Source organism: Lutra lutra, chromosome 4 (assembly GCF_902655055.1).
Source record: "Lutra lutra chromosome 4, mLutLut1.2, whole genome shotgun sequence".
In the NCBI taxonomy this organism is placed as follows: domain Eukaryota; kingdom Metazoa; phylum Chordata; class Mammalia; order Carnivora; family Mustelidae; genus Lutra; species Lutra lutra.
In genome coordinates, this window is record NC_062281.1 from 11702216 (window position 1) to 11718143 (window position 15928).

Genomic DNA, 15928 nt, shown 5'->3' on the forward strand with positions numbered 1-15928 from the left:
TCAAGTGAGTGTCCCTGGTTCACTCTGGCAGATTCAGGCTCTTACCTCTAGTACATGCATTGCTGCCTGGTGGTTTTGCTCAGAAACTCAGGAAAACGATGGGAGTCAAGAAAGCATAGGGAAGGGACCAACACCAAAAATCATTATCGAACTTAACACATGTCTAGTTCCATTCTAGTTTTGTAAGTTTTCACCAGCTTCATCTTTACAACTCACTTGTGGGGAAACAGGCCCTGAGAGGTTGAGTAACTTGTACCAAGTGTAAGAACAGGACTCAGGCCCTGGCTGGGCTGAACCCAGAGCTTTGAGGGGGTTTGGGCTCTGCTGTGTTGTCCTCGGCTTCACGAGAATGCATTGCTGGATGAGGGAATAACTGGAACGCTGATGTATTCTCTTCCATGGCTCTGCAGTTGTCTGTGCCGCACCTTTGCCCACCTAAAGGCCCTCTTCCCTCCCTGAACCCACCCCTTGCAAAATGCTCAGAACCAGATGAGTCTAGGATAAACGAGGCATGCAGGGTGTGAACCTTTAGTAACTGAAGGAAATGGAGCTATTTCAATGTGATGCAATGTTCTGCAGCCATTAAAATGATAAATGTTGACTGTGGAAATCTGAAACGGCATTGGGAAACAGTTGCATGTATCTGACAACAGTTGAAGCAACGTGCATTCACATGGGTAAAGGTGGGAGGAGGGCGGGAATGAAAACTATGTGAAGGATTTGGGGTTGAGTGGTATCACCTTCCAGTTGGTCTGCTAAGCTAGGAATGTCAGAGTCCCACAGCTCCTGCTGCTTCTTCCCCAGGATTCAACTAGTTACAAACTCCTGTAGATACAACATTAGTATCTTTAAAAAAAAAAAAAAAAAGATTTTACGTACTTGTTTGACACAGAGAGAGAGTAAGAGAGAGCGATCATGCACAAGCAGGCAGAGTAGCAGGCAGAGGGAGAGGGAGAAGCAGGCTCCCCACCAAGCAAGGAGCCCAACATGGGACTTGATCCGAGGACCCTGACGTCCGACCTGAGGCAAAGGCAGTCGCTTAACCAACTGAGCCACCTGGACACCCGTCAACATCAGTATCTTAATTCTAGTGCCCATTCTTGCTCTCCACTGCCAGTTTCCTAAAGCAGGCTCTCATTATTTCTCTCCTGCACTACACAGCAACCTCAGTGGTCTGCGGGCCCCCATTCTCATTCCCACTGTAGTCCCTCTTGGAGTGATCTTGATATAAGACAACATCTAATTATGTCTCTCCCTTGCTGAGACGCTTCTGTTCACTTGCTACTACCTTCAGGAGGTAAGTTCAAACTCCATAGCATGGTGGTTGAGGTGATTCTCCACCATCCCACCCAGTCTTCCCTCCAGCATGTCATGCACTCCCCTTCCTCTGCCCACGTGCCTTTTCTTCTCATCCCTTCCCTGATCTCTTCAAGATCAAACCCACCCTCTCTGAAGCCTTCACAGGCGTCCCAGGGATGGCTGGTTCTTCCACTTTCCTAGGTACAATGAATCATGCTCTGCCGTCATTGTGAGGTCGCAGCTCTTTCACTAAATCCCGAGCCCCCTCCAGGACAGGCACCTACCCTGTCTACTGAACTCCACTTTAAACCCTTGGCAAGGTGCCTACGACATAATAGAGGGGCAGAATTTTGTGTTGATTGAATGCATCAATGATTAAGTGAAACAATTGATTCTTTGTAATGTTTTCAAGTTGATTCAGTAGTGCAATTTTCAAAGGAAACAGCATTTAAAGAAGGCATCAGGAACTTCTGAAATTCACAAAAACAGAATCTAGTTATGTAAATGGACAACTGTGGAGTTGACAGACTGGGTTTGAATCCTGGATCTGATACTGAGCTTTGGTTGCCTCATTTATAAGATGGACATAACAGTACCATATAGGGAGATTCTAAAAAGCAACAGAGGAAATGCAAGTAAAGTGCTTAGTACGGTGCCTGGCACATAGGAAGGACTCACAAAGAAAAATGCTACCAAGTCACAGTGATTAAATCATCAAGAGCCTAGTTCTCTTATGTAAACCTCTTTTTTGCATCCTCCTGCTTGTTTTTTCAACATAAAACTTTGAAAGCTTCGATCTCAGCTGAGATGGGATTACATTCAGGCAGGATGACAAAGAAAGGACTGGGGAAGAATAAATTCAGCACTTCTCTTAAGGTCTTGTTTTTTATTCCCATTTTCAGGATATCCTGCATGGGTTATAGTGGTCGAGCTTACATGTGAGTTGTGACACAGGCTAGCAATGGGTCTAGAACTGACAAGGAGAAAGGTATTTCTGAAAGGGGGCTGATCTTATTTTATGGTTATCACTCATCAGTGGACTTTTCTTGGCTGGACTGTAAGCTCCCTCAGGCTGGCATCATGTCTGTGTTGCTCTCCAGAGATAAAATTAGGACCAGTGGATGAAAATTGTTGGGTATCAGATTTTTGCTCAGTGTAAAAGAAGAGGTTCCTCACAATGAGAAGAGGCTGACAGTGCAGTAATGGGTTCCCCATAATGGGAGATATTTGAGCTAAACTGGTTGGGGTTGAGAATACTATGGAAAATATTTCTGCTTTTGTTGGGATATTGAGGTAGAGGTGTGTGGTTACTCAGAGCACATGTTAAACGGATGGAGCGGGTGTATGAACTCTCTTCCTCGGTACAAATCGAGGATGGTGGGTTTCTCTGGACCATGGTTATTTAAGGATGGGTAACAGTGTGTGTCATAAACATGGACCACAGTTCTTGGATTGTGAAGATCATCCTGTTAGCATCAGTGTTGGCAAAAAATTGGCTCCCTCAGTTTAATTGAAGTTGATGAAGATTATAATATAGTATCGAACCCCTAAATCATCCTAAATTATGATAATTAGGGCAAGAGGCTGAGGCCTAGGACTCTTGCCTTTAGTGTGTGCCTTGAAAAAGCCATCTAATCTCCCTCCCTAACACATTTCTATATAGTATAGCTCATACGATATAGTCTCCATGTAACTCAATGGGAAGACAGAAGGCTAAATAAGGTAAGGGTTGCTCTTCTATGTTTGGGGCAAGGAGTGATTTCTTGGCTGTATCTGGTAAGGACTGGATAGTTCCTGGGATGTTACCTATTTGAACAGAACAGAGTTCATAATCAGGGTTTCATAGGTAAGCTTCCTGGGATCATAAATCGCCAGACATTGTATGCAATTTTTCTGGAGGAGTCAAACCCCTACTTTTGTGTGATTTTCAGTAGGCCTTGACCCTAAATATTCAGAACCATTTACCTCCACGGTGATGATCTGCTCAAATCTAAAATATTCCAGAGAATGGTAACATTGTGATCATTTACACTTTAGTGTTAATGAAAAAATCTGAGAGTTTCATAGCGGGATTGGGATGAACCAGCTAGATGGGATGTTCAGGTTTTGTCTGTAAAGAGGGAGCATTTATGTTCTAGGGTGAAGGTGGATTAGGGAAATAAAATGCTGTGCCCTGGGCCACATCCAAGTTCTCTGCCTCCCCCACCCCCCCACCCCCACGCTCCGCCCCGGACATTTTTGCCCAGAGCGGAACCCTAGAACAAAAATCTCATTAATCTGAAAGAGCCATGCGTGGCAAGGTACAAGTCTCAAGCGGCGCCTGATTTCTGTCCTCAGACTGATCATTTAACACTTCCCCAGGGCGTGTCCACGATACCATCACAGGCGATAACGGTGCACCTCTGGGGAACCTGCCAGCGCTTCTGCCATGTCGGGGCGCGGGAGTGAAGTTCAGTACCTGGCGGAGAGGGAAAGGCGTGCCAACCAGCCTAGCCATTCCAGGCCTGGAGAGTGGTGGGAGGTGGCCGCTTCGCTGAGTTCATCACAAAGAGCCCTGAACTGCGAGTTCCGAGTTCCAGTTCCTGCTATTTCCGAGCTCGCTGACCTGAGGCAGCCACCGCCGACCTCTGAACCTCAGTTTTCCTTCTGTAAAATGAGAAGGTTGCAAGACTCGGACCCACCCAGATGCCATCTCCGCGCGGAGGTGCTGCCCCTTTAAGGAGGGCGGGGGCGCGGAGGCGGTGGCCGCGCCTCCTTGCTCTCCTCCCTCCCGCGCCAGACCACCTGTCCCGGGCCTCGCTCCGCCCCCTTCAGGAGGGGCGGGAGAAGAGGGGCGGGGAAGGAGGGCCGAGGATTTACCTTGCGGGGCGGGCGCGCGACGCATGCGCACGGCCGGACAGGTCCGCGGCGCCCTCACTTCCTGGCATTCCCCCCTCCCCCTCCTCGCCGTTACCCTGTACATCCGGGTCACTTGCCCTCCCCGTTCGGAGCCGCCGCCGCCGCTGCTGCCGCCGCCGCCTGGCTCGTCGCGGCTCCGCCAGAGGGGCAGGTGCGGAGGGGCTCCTGGTCCGGCCGCCGCCGCTGCCCCGCTCCGGGCCCGGGGCTCCCTCTAGCGCCGCTGAGGAGCCGCCGCCGCGGCTCGAGGAGGGCGGAGGAGCGGGGCTGAGAGAGCCCGGAGGCTCGAGCGGAGGGTGAGTGATTTATTTTTACCGTTTCCCCCCTTCCCTGACGCCCCTCGCTTTCCTGCCCCTCGACCCCATTTTGGCGGAGAGGCGGGCACGGTGGGGGCCGCGCCGGCGCGGGGCTTCCTCGGCCCCCGGCGCCGTGGGCCCGCCCTGGCGCCCACCCCCGGCGCTGCGGTTGCACCTCTGCGGGCGCCCCCCGCCCGCCGGCCCGCGGCGCCCCGACCCCTTCTTCCGCGGCCCCGGCCCCGCCGGCGCTCATTCATTCGGACCTCCTTTTCGTCCTCCCCTTCCTCCCACCCGCAACTCCACGCGCGTGCTCGCCAAGCCCTCCCACCCCCAGAGCCGGCAGCCGCGCGTGATCTCCGGCTCGCCGGCTCTTCCCCTCCCGCATCCCCCCACCCGCGGCGCCCACCTCCCTTTCCTCCTCGCGGCCGCCTTTCCTCCCTCCCTTTCTCCCCGGACTCACCCACAGATCCACACCCCCTTTTCCCTTTTCCCTTTTCCGCCACGCCTCGCCGCGGCAGCAGCCAGCCCTCCTGGTCACCCGCGTGAAAGTTGGTGTCTTTATTGCCCCTCTCCACCCTTCCACCTGCGCGGCCAGACCATGCAACTTATACACCGCGTTGACCTCTTAAATTCCCAGCCTTATAAAGTCCAGATTCTCGGCCCTAGGGTGTGGTCTTAGGGTGTTTCCAAAACACACAGTTTCTACTATAATTACCCAAATCTGTGACTGTCAAAATGTAGTGCAAGTGGCAATTGCTGTGTGTGTCTGTAACTCATGGCTATTCTGGTCTGTACCAAATATCATCATCTTTTTTTTTTTTTTTCTTTCCCCTGGAGTGTTATCTATGATGGGTTAATTTTCTTAGAATGTAAAATTTGGCAGAAGATTGTTACTCTTTCTACTCCTCCACCTTCCTGCTCTCTTGGTTTCCTGACTGATTTGCAACATTACCTGTTACTACCGTTGGTTGGTGAGACTTTCTCTCCTCTAATTTGTCGACAGCAGTCATGGCGCGTCCCCTGGCGTGTGGAATACCGATTAAATGCCTGGATTCTTCAGTACCACAAAATGCCATTCTGGATAAGACAAAGATTTTTGGAATTTGTTTACATTTTTTCCCCCTCCTGTGTATTTATTGCGTTTGCCATCATTTTACTCCGTAATCTTTATGTGGAAAATGTGTATCAGTCAATTTTGTGTTCTTACCGTCTTGCAGTTTGGCAGACTGACCTTCCAGAGGAGTGTTTTATATAGCTGAAGGAATTTCAGTCACTTGGGTCTTTGGGGACTTGTCCCTCTAGAAAAATACACTGATCCTTTTAGTTCTTTAGTTATATTTAATAACAGAAACAGAAGCTTTGTGTCTATAGCACTTGGTAATTGGGGCTTATTCGATAACCCCTTGGTGGAGTGTTGTAGTTGGCTAAAACTGCCTGATCAGCATCCATGAAATGAAATGATAGCCCCCCCCCCCTTTTTTCATAGGACAGTCACAGTCTGTAATAATGAAGTCAAAGAACGGTTTTTAGTCCTGTGGTGTACCTACCTGGATATCAGAATGATACAGTTGCTATCAGCGTTAATGTCAGCATTTTCTAATAGCCTTTCTGGGGAGCTAGGTATTAAAAAGGCACTTGGATGTTTGTTCTCCTATAGGTTTTGGATAACCACTCTAGCAGTAAGATTTATTAACTCATAGTTAGGATTGCCTTTCTTTGGCAGAGCAATTTTGTTAGATAACACATTTTTCAATTCTTTAGAACTTTTAACAGTTACGTAGCTGCTCCAGAAGAAGCTCATGGATTGTCTAAGGTGCTGGATCTGTAGTATAAACTCCAGATCATTTCATCATTGAATACAGGCTAGATTTTTCTCTCCTGGATGATGAAACTGGTTCATCAAAGGAAGACATGATTAGTAAATTGATTCTAGTTGCCCCAGCAAAAATAAAATTTCAGGTTCTAAGTTTACTTCTGATAGATTACAGGTGATATTTTACATAATCAGACTTAGAATTTTCCATTTCTCTGAACTTTCCCCAAAAATGGGTTTAAAAAATCGGTTACATAGTGTGACTCTTGAGATTATTATACTCATATTTGGAATGGTCATTTACCATTGTAAGTAATTGATTGAGGAGTATAGAGGGATGCCTGTTTCATTTTACTCCTGGTTTCCTTGGGGAAAATACTGGACTGTCGCTTACATGAGGTTACTTAAATCATTAAGTATTGATGCACTTCACCGTTAGGACCTATAATTTGCTCTTTCACTGTTTAAGGAAACAAAATTATAATATTTGGAAGTATTTAATTATATTGTTAGTGACATTGCCACGGTTATTGTTGGTCTCTCTTTTTCTTTTACTGCACCAGAGTTTAGCCTGGTGCTCAGTGGATACCCAAATGTTTGGAATAATTGAAAGAATGGCAAGGTCAGAGAGTTTTTGACTATAGCATCATTTTGTAATTGTGTGGCAAAAGTTTGGGGGAAAATGTTGATTGCTCTCAGCTGCAGTTTTCTTAAGCTTGTATATTTTGAGGATTGCTGTATTTGATTATTTCTACTGCTTTGAGATCTTTTGGGGAGAAAATACAAAGAAAGTACAGTAGACATGTCATTTTGTGGTATGCTTTAGTCCATTGAGTGGATTTGTTCACTTAGAATGGATATTTGTTGTCTTCTCAGTATTCATGAGCAACAACAGTCAATTCAGGTTATATCTTGTGCGCTTAAAGTCACCATAAAAATTCTCAGATGCGTAAGCTCATCCTGTATTATGATCAGTTCACTAAAATGAGGCTAATTTTTCGAGATATTTTTTCAGGTGGCAGAAATGGAAGGTATCATCAGTAATGTGACAGTGACTATGTAATTTTTTTTTTTTTTTTGAAAGATCTTATTCATTTGAGAGAGAGATTGAGAGAATGAGTGAGCAGGGGCAGAGGAAGAAGCAGACTCTGAGCCCAATGTGGAACTTTATCCCAGGACTCTGGGATCATGACCTGAGCCGAAGGCAGATGCTTAACTGACTGAGCCACCCAGGCACCCCAGTGGTTATGTAATATTTCAGTGGTGGTGGTAATGATAACGTTAATAGTAACTGACACATAGTGTTTACCACTTGCCTGGTTGAGTTCTAAGAAATTCAGTCTTTATAACACTTTGTTAGGTGAGTGTTAGTATTCCCATGTCACAGACTAGGAAACTGAAGTTAAGTAATAACTGAAGTGACATAGCTACTAAGTGATAGAACTTGGTCTTGGCTCTTTAATTATTATGCTGTGGTAGTGAGCATGTACTGTACGCCAAGTTCTTTACCAGTTCTTTATCAGTTCAATGACAATCCTGCATGATATAGGTTAATTCCTAGTTAACTCCAAATTAACATTAGCAATGTCAGGCTCAGAGAACTTAGGTAACTTCTCCAAGTATGCCTCCCAAATAGGGTGGGTGGCATAAACCCAGGCCTCTGTGCTTTGTAGTCTTTACTAAAATTCTATTTCACAGTACTAATTTGAGGTCCTATATTTTATATTATATATTTAGAAGGCATACTTAAGACAGCCAACCTAAAAACTTTGTCAGCTGACACACAGGATGGAAAATGTTCACTTCTTCTCTACTCTCTTTTGAGCCAGGATTATAATTTCCTGGTTACTAGCTGTAGCTTCACCCTTTCCCCATTCCTGTAAATATATTGGAATGCAGGTGAGTGACATTTGTAAAACTTTTTGAACGAGGAAAACATTCTTAAAACGTACACTCATTTCTGGTGACACATCCTATGTACTGATAGTGGTACCATTGGTGAGAATGGTTTTTTTTCCGAAGATATTGGGTGATTTTGTTTTAAGTAGAAGAACTAATGCAAAGATATATTTTTATAGCTATTTAATTTATTTTGTAAAGATGACATTCAGTGGTACTGTTGTATGCAACACTGTGAAGTTTTCAATTCTGTATAGTTATATGCTGTCATGGGAGTAATTTCTGCTTGATATATTCTCATTGGTGCAGTGTGTCTGGTATTGTATTATAAACCTAAACTAATACACTTCATTGTGCTTAGAATATTTCTTCTAATCATAAATTGGCATGTTCTCAGATAATTCATGTTAAGCTGAATACTAATTACTAAATTACTGAATACTAATACTAATACTAAACAATTTTAGGACATACTTTCTATGAAAAAAGTTATGACATATTCCCAAAAATTATTTGGGGGTTATTTATGCCATTTCTTTGTTCTTTTTGAGAGTAACAGAGAGTTGAAGGCACTAATTTAAATAATCCGTGATTTACTAGGTCTTGAAGTGGACTTTCACAGTTTGCTGATTTGTACTTTAACTGAGAGAGTCTGCTCACTGTAAAATTTTAGTATGTATGGACAAAACCATTGCACTTAAGCCCTGATTGGCTTTTGTTCAGAGAGTGAAGATTCTCAGATTACCTATGAAATGGAAATAATAATATCCTTGCTATGTGCTTCACAATTCTTACGAAGTTTTTATATTTCAGTGCAATGTGGTAGGGAGGACAAAATATAATTTTATTAAATTAACATGTTTCCTTTTTTGGGAAGGGGGACACGGAGAAGGGAGAGACTCTCAGGCAAACTCCCCACTGACTTGAGATTCTTTCTCTCCCTCCCCCCGCACTTGCTCTCTCAAATAAATAAATCTTAAAAAAAAAAAAAACCTTGCTTTTGATAATGTATTTTCTGACAACTAGCATAATACTTGGTATATGATGGTTATTAATTCTGCAAGTAGTTAATAAACGCAGGAGCAGGCTTATAATAACAGTGAATAAAATACTAGTGGTCCCTCCTTAGAGTAGGAGAGAGAAAAATAGACAATGTGAGTTCAGTCTATGTATTCCATAGGTACCTAATCTTACGAGTCAGGGTAAATGTCCATGTTGTAATGCCAATTAAACTAAAACCTAAGGAGCGGATCAGTAGTCAGTCAGACAAAAGGGAGAATGCATGGGCATAAATGAGGGAGAGGCAAAGGCTTTGAGATAAGAGAGATGAGGTACATTTTAGAAATGGATACTGGTTCTGTAAAAGAGGGGTGGGAAGGAGGTACACAATTGGTAAACTGTAAGCCTGGCTGCATGAGTGGTGTTAACAAGTTCAGATTAGTTTGGACTGAAGGCTATAGGGAAACCATTATAGGATTTTAAGGGAGGGGAGGTGAATTACCAGCTTGTTCTGACAGTTTTTGGAGAATGGATTGAAGGTGAAGTAAGATTCAGTACAGGTCGGCAAGCTAAGAGGCTATTGTTGCTAAAGTCCAGGGAAGAATTGATAGCGATCAGCATTGGAGTACTGACAATGGAGAAATGCTATTAAATCCATAAGATTTGATGATTTACTGGACTTAGGCTCTGTAGAGCCTGTAACTTTGCTTCCAGTAATAGAGTAGGGCATACATTTTCCCCAAGGTCCTGTTACTCCTTTTTCATGTAAAGCTGAGATACTGCTGGGGCTAAGACAAAGCCAGATGTATTCTCGAATACGAACATTCAGTTGACTCTCGACGTTGTTAGTTACGGAGTTGGCCCATCCTAGACTTAGGTTATGACCAACGTGGATACTCCCGGGAGGTCACTCTCCCTGGGCTCTGTCCAGGTGGGGTAGAAGAACATAGGGTTCTGCCCCATGATGTACAGTCCATTTCCACCACGCCTTGAGTCTGCACCTGCATTCCTACAGCTTCTCAGGGTTCTGTGGACAGTGACAGAGGAGACAAACCATGTGGAAACAGCTCTCTAAGCAGCCCCTGTCTGGATCTAGGTTGATTGGAAATGAAAGGTAAACCTGCTTTTATCAGCTGCTGTTCTATTGGCTTAAGCTCTTACCTATACCTCTTTTGCAGCAAGATTGCTCAGGATTCCAAATAATTTGATTTAGGGAGAGAAGAGCCTTGCCTGACATTAAGCAGTTGACACTTAACGCTGTTGGTTCCTTTATTTGGCAGAGGGAGCTGGTAAAGTGAATGACAAATGCTTTTTTCATAGGATAAGCCTGGAGATTTGGAAGCTGGGACACATTTGACCCCTTTAAAAACTGCCCTTTAGGGTAAATTGGGGGTGGGGAGGACAGTAGGTTAGAAAACCAAAGTAGGAATATCAGCCTGGGGACTCATGAGGCCTCCATGAGTCAGGCACTCAGTTTCCACGGGAGGCCAATAGCATGCTCACAATTACTTTAGAGAAGGAGCATGCAGAGACAAAGAATTGAGAACCCCCGGGGGCACCTGCAGGTGGAGAGTGCCTCCCTCCCTTTGTCAGAAGCTCTAATCAATAAAATCATAAGTCACACAGACCCAACTAAAAAACGGGTCATTAGGGTTGTGGGGCCCCAAAAGTACTAATATTTGTACATGTGACCCTTCCTGATTGGGAGAATCTCCTCTGGCACTTACACGGTGGGGAAGGATAACCATGTAACATACGGAAACTCCTAACTACACACTGGGATGTAGAGGCAGCAACAGAATATTGAACTGGCCCAAAGAGCCCTGTCCTTTGGTCACATTCATTTTTCTTTCCCTCTAAATCTTGCCCAAACCCTATTAATTGAATCTAGATTTTTTCCCCTCCCTTCTTGGGACTGGGTAGGGTGGTGATGACATGGGTGTCTATATCTAAACGAACCTTAAAGCTTTGAGTCCCTCTCTAAAGTTCTCTAGGCAGCTTATTGGCCTTGTGGCCTTCAGTCCTTCTTGGGAGTCAGGGAGACCCCAACCCCATACTTTATCTTTTTTTTTCTGTAAAGCAGAAGAGTTTTGGGGGTTGAAGTAGAGCAGGGTGGAGATGGCAGCATGGAGGGAGAGAGCACCTGTATCAGCAATCAAAGCTTTGTATTTCCTTTTGGTCATTCCCTCATAGTTCAGTCAAAGGAACTTCTAATACTTTTGTCCAACTAAAACTTCACTTTGGCAGCAAGACCATCATTATTTACATAATCGATTTTAGTTTTGGGGATTCCAAGGCTCAACAGTCACGGCCACATTGCCTTTCACCTGGAAACACAGGGCCGTTGCCCCGTTGTCTTGGCATATCCCTTCCCCTGCCAGTCCAGAGGAGAATGATCAACTACCGAGTCACCATTTGGATGGCTGATTTCAATTCTGTTCTCACTACTCAGTTTCTGAACATTAATCCAACTCCTGTTCATTAACAGGTAGGGCAGTAGGGATCCATATTTTCACCTTCTTCCCACCTACCATCAGGACCACTCTCAGATCTCAGGGTGTCTTCCCATTTCGTAGACCTCTGCCTTTGGGGGCATTTATCTTCTGCTTTCTAGAAAGTCATGGATGGCTCTGTCGGCATCCCATCCTTACTGCCAAAACTGTCCAGAACCATGATGATCTGAGATCATACCCTCCTTGCAAGCTAGTAAGTTACCATGCCACCTTTTCATGGATGCTGGTAGAAAACATGAAACTCCTCTGCAAGAGAGGAAGGGCAGTATTACTCTCACTAATAGCAGTAGTCAGAGCATCAGCATTTGAGATGTATTTTCTCCAAGGTAAGTTGGTATCTGCTAACATTTACTCCAAATGTAATGGCTAACCTGTCCAGACATCTTTTGAAAAAAATCATACGTGTTTCTTTTTTTTTTTTTTTTAAGATTTTATTTATTTATTTGACAGAGAGAGAGATCACAAGTAGGCAGAGAGGCAGGCAGAGAGAGGGGGAAGCAGGCTCACCGCTGAGCAGAGAGCCCGATGCAGGGCTTGATCCCAGGACCGTGAGACCATGACCTGAGCCGAAGGCAGAGGCTTAACCCACTGAACCACCCAGGCGCCCTAGTCATACATGTTTCTTAAGAATTTGGGGGGCATTATATTAAAGTGAACTATGGGAAAACCACCTTGGGTTGCAAAGTATGAGATTACTGTGTTTTTGTTTATGTCATACAACAGTTCTCTATTTAAAATTCTGGAAAATTCTAACAAAACAATATAAGCACATTTTTAATGAGGTTTCCTTTCCTTTAGATCTTGGGACAGTATAGATTCAGGGGCTACCATAGGGATGCCTGCGTGTCTCAGTCAATTAAGCATCTGCTTTCAGCTCAGGTTGTGATCCCAGGGTCCTGGGGTAAAGTCCTGCCTAGGGTTCCTTGCTCAGCAGGGAGCCTGCTTCTCCCTCTGCCTGCTGCTCGTCCTGCTTATGGGCACGTGCTCTTGCTCTCTGACAAATAAATAAATAATTTTTTTAAAAAAAGATTTTATTTATTTGAGAGAGAGAATGAGAGAGAGAGAGAGCATGAGAATTGGGAGGGTCAGAGGGAGAAGCAGACTCCCCGCCGAGCAGGGAGCCCAATGTGGGACTCGATCCCAGGACTCCAGGATCGTGACCTGAGCCGAAGGCAGTTGCTTAACCAACTGAGCCACCCAGGCATCCCATAAGTAAATGTTTTAAAAGGGGGGGGGGCGGCTAGTGTAGTTGGAGGAAGGTTTAAACTTAGTTTTTTAAAATTTTTTTAAAAGGGGGTTTGGCTTCATTTTACCAGTCAGCATTTTCTAACTCCTGTCCAGTTATTTTCTGTAAACAAATTTAAGAAATATTATTTCAAAATTTAACTTTACTTGCTGAAGATTGTTATGTTTAAACGTGTTTTTACTTAAATATTTAATATGTTCTGGTATTACATAAATATTACTTACCAAGTTTTCTGAAGTTCAGAAAAGTCCGCTTCATTTATTCTGTCCATTTGGGTTAAAGTGTACATGAGTGTACAGAGCTGGAAATGTAAAGAAATTTTCTAGCTATGGTGGCACCACTTCTAAGTAGCTAGTGGATAAAAGCTTACATTTTGCAAACTTTCTGATTAATTGGGGCTTCCTATATTAAAATGTGAATATAGTTAAACCAAAGCTTTTCCTTTTTATTTATAGAACAGTATGTTGAAGCTGTAGTCGAAATATGTAGCCTGGGTTGGCAACCCTTTGAAATGGGTGTGCCAAAGTTCCATTATAGTATGTATCATGGTGACAACTGGCCAGTGTTCTGTCTTTGGTATGTGTCACTGACCCCTTCTTAGTAGTCTAGTAGCATATTAAAAGTTCATTTAAGAACTTTTTTTAGCTGATTTTCAGTGTTCTTAGCAGCTTTTAAAAAAATCCACCTATATTTTATTAAAATCAAATTTAATTTTTAAACCATTCTCAGTTTGCCTAGTTTGGGTAAGTAGATAGCCTGTGATTTTATTTTATTTATTTATTTATTTATTTTGATAGCCTGTGATTTTAAATAATTAAAAAATATTTAAACATCTCAAGTTTTCCTAGTTGAGGTATATAGGCAAAGCTTTAGTGAAGTCCTTTCCCTGCCTCTGGTCTCTCAGATCCTTTCTAGGGTCTTATTTGGGTCTCATAAGAGAGATGAGTGAGCAATTTTTTTTTTTTTTAAGTATAACTGGTTTACAGTGTCACAGGAAACTGTCCTCAAGTCGTAAAGTAGGACTAAACAGGTGCTGTGAAACAGTTTATCCCAGGCAGTTATAAGTCACATGATTAGCAAATATTTTCTCCCAGTCTGTGCCTTGTCTTGTTATTTTCTTAATGGTATCATTTGAGGTGCAAGGGTTTTGAACTTTGATAGAGTCTAGTTTACCTTTTTCTTTGCTTTTAAGAATCCTGCTTTTGTTGCTGTGTCCGTGAAGTCTTAGTCCAACCCAGGACCATGAGATTTATGCCTGTGTATTCTAAAAGTTTCGTATTTTATCATTTTACTTTTTATGTTTGGGTTTGTGATCCATTTTTAACTAACTTTTTAAAAAGATTTTATTTACTTATTGAGAGAGACAGAGTGCATGTGAGCGGTGGGAGGAACAGAGGGAGGGTGAATCCTAAGCAGACTCTGTGCCAAGCACAGAGCCTGTCACAGGGCTTGATCCCATGACCCTGAGATCATGACCTTAGCCAAAATGAGGGGTCGGACACTCAACTGACTGAGCCACCTAGGTACCCCTAATTAATTTTTATATATAGTGTGAGGTAAATTTCTTAAGTTGACCTTTTTGTATGTAGATACCCAGTTGTCTCAGTGCCATCTGTTGAAAAGACTGTCCTTTTCCCTATTGCTTTGCCGTGGTGTCTTGGTTGAGAATCAGTTGACCCTAGATAGATGGGTTTATTTCTGGACTCTCTTTTCTGTTTCATTGGTCTACATGTCTGTTGTTCTGCTAGTACCACATGTCTTGATTACTGTAGCTCGTCATGCCATATTTTATTTATTTTATTTTTTATTTTTTGTTATTGTTACTATTATTTTATTCATGAGCTTTTTTTTTTAGCATATATATATATTTTTAATTTCTTTTCAGCGTAACAGTATTCATTGTTTTTGCACCACACCCAGTGCTCCATGCAATCCGTGCCCTCTCCAATACCCACCACCTGGTTCCCCCAACCTCCCACCCCCCGCCCCTTCAAAACTCTCAGGTTGTTTTTCAGAGTCCATAGTCTGTCATGGTTCACCTCCCCTTCCAATTTCCCTCAACTCCCTTCTCCTCTCCATCTCCCCATGTCCTCCATGCTATTTGTTATGCTCCACAAATCAGTGAACCCATATGATAATTGACTCTCTCTGCTTGACTTAGTTCACTCAGCATAGTCTCTTCCAGTCCCGTCCATGTTGCTACAAAAGTCGCATATTCATCCTTTCTGATGGAGGCATCATACTCCATAGTGTATATGGACCACGTCTTCCTTATCCATTCGTCCGTTGGAGGGCATCTTGGTTCTTTCCACAGTTTGGCGACCATGGCCATTGCTGCTATAAACATTGGGGTACAGATGGCCCTTCTTTTCACGACACCTGTATCTTTGGGGTAAATACCCTGTAGTGCAATGGCAGGGTCCTAGGGAAGCTCTATTTTTAATTTCTTGAGGACTCTCCACACTGTTCTCCAAAGTGGCTGCACCAACTTGCATTCCCACCAACAGTGTAAGAGGGTTCCCCTTTCTCCACATCCCCTCCAACACACGTTGTTTCCTGTCTTGCTAATTTTGGCCATTCTAAGTGGTGTAAGGTGGTATCTCAATGTGGTTTTAATTTGCATCTCCCTGATGGCTAGTGATGATGAACATTTTTTCATGTGTCTGATAGCCATTTGTATGTCTTCATTGGAGAAGTGTCTGTTCATATCTTCTGCCCATTTTTTTGATATGATTATCTGTTTTGTGTGCGTTGAGTTTGAGGAGTTCTTTACAGATCCTGGATATCAACCTTTTGTCTGTACTGTCATTTGCAAATATCTTCTCCCATTCCGTGGGTTGCCTCTTTGTTTTGTTGACTGTTTCCTTTGCTGTGCAGAAGCTTTTGATCTTGATGAAGTCCCAAAAGTTCATTTTCGCTTTTGTTTCCTTTGCCTTTGGAGACATATCTTGAAAGAAGTTGCTGTGGC

The 15928-nt window shown here is 43.6% G+C and overlaps 1 protein-coding gene and 1 non-coding gene across 10 annotated transcripts in view; both read left to right on the forward strand.

The window, feature by feature from the left end:
• Positions 1-15928, forward strand: part of CYRIB (CYFIP related Rac1 interactor B) — a 145425-nt gene that overhangs the window by 59505 nt on the left and 69992 nt on the right. For 3 of the 9 annotated variants that reach the window (XM_047723739.1, XM_047723734.1, XM_047723742.1), the window contains exon 1: positions 4358-4490. The exons of the other annotated variants lie outside the window; for them this stretch is intronic. The gene's annotated coding sequence lies outside the window, so the exon portion shown is untranslated. Of the gene's footprint in view, positions 1-4357; positions 4491-15928 lie in introns of those variants that run through there. 9 annotated transcript variants of the gene reach the window in all.
• On the forward strand, positions 10086-10270 carry LOC125099530 (small nucleolar RNA SNORA73 family). Its single transcript, XR_007127244.1, has one exon. It is a non-coding gene; the product is annotated as a small nucleolar RNA SNORA73 family (small nucleolar RNA).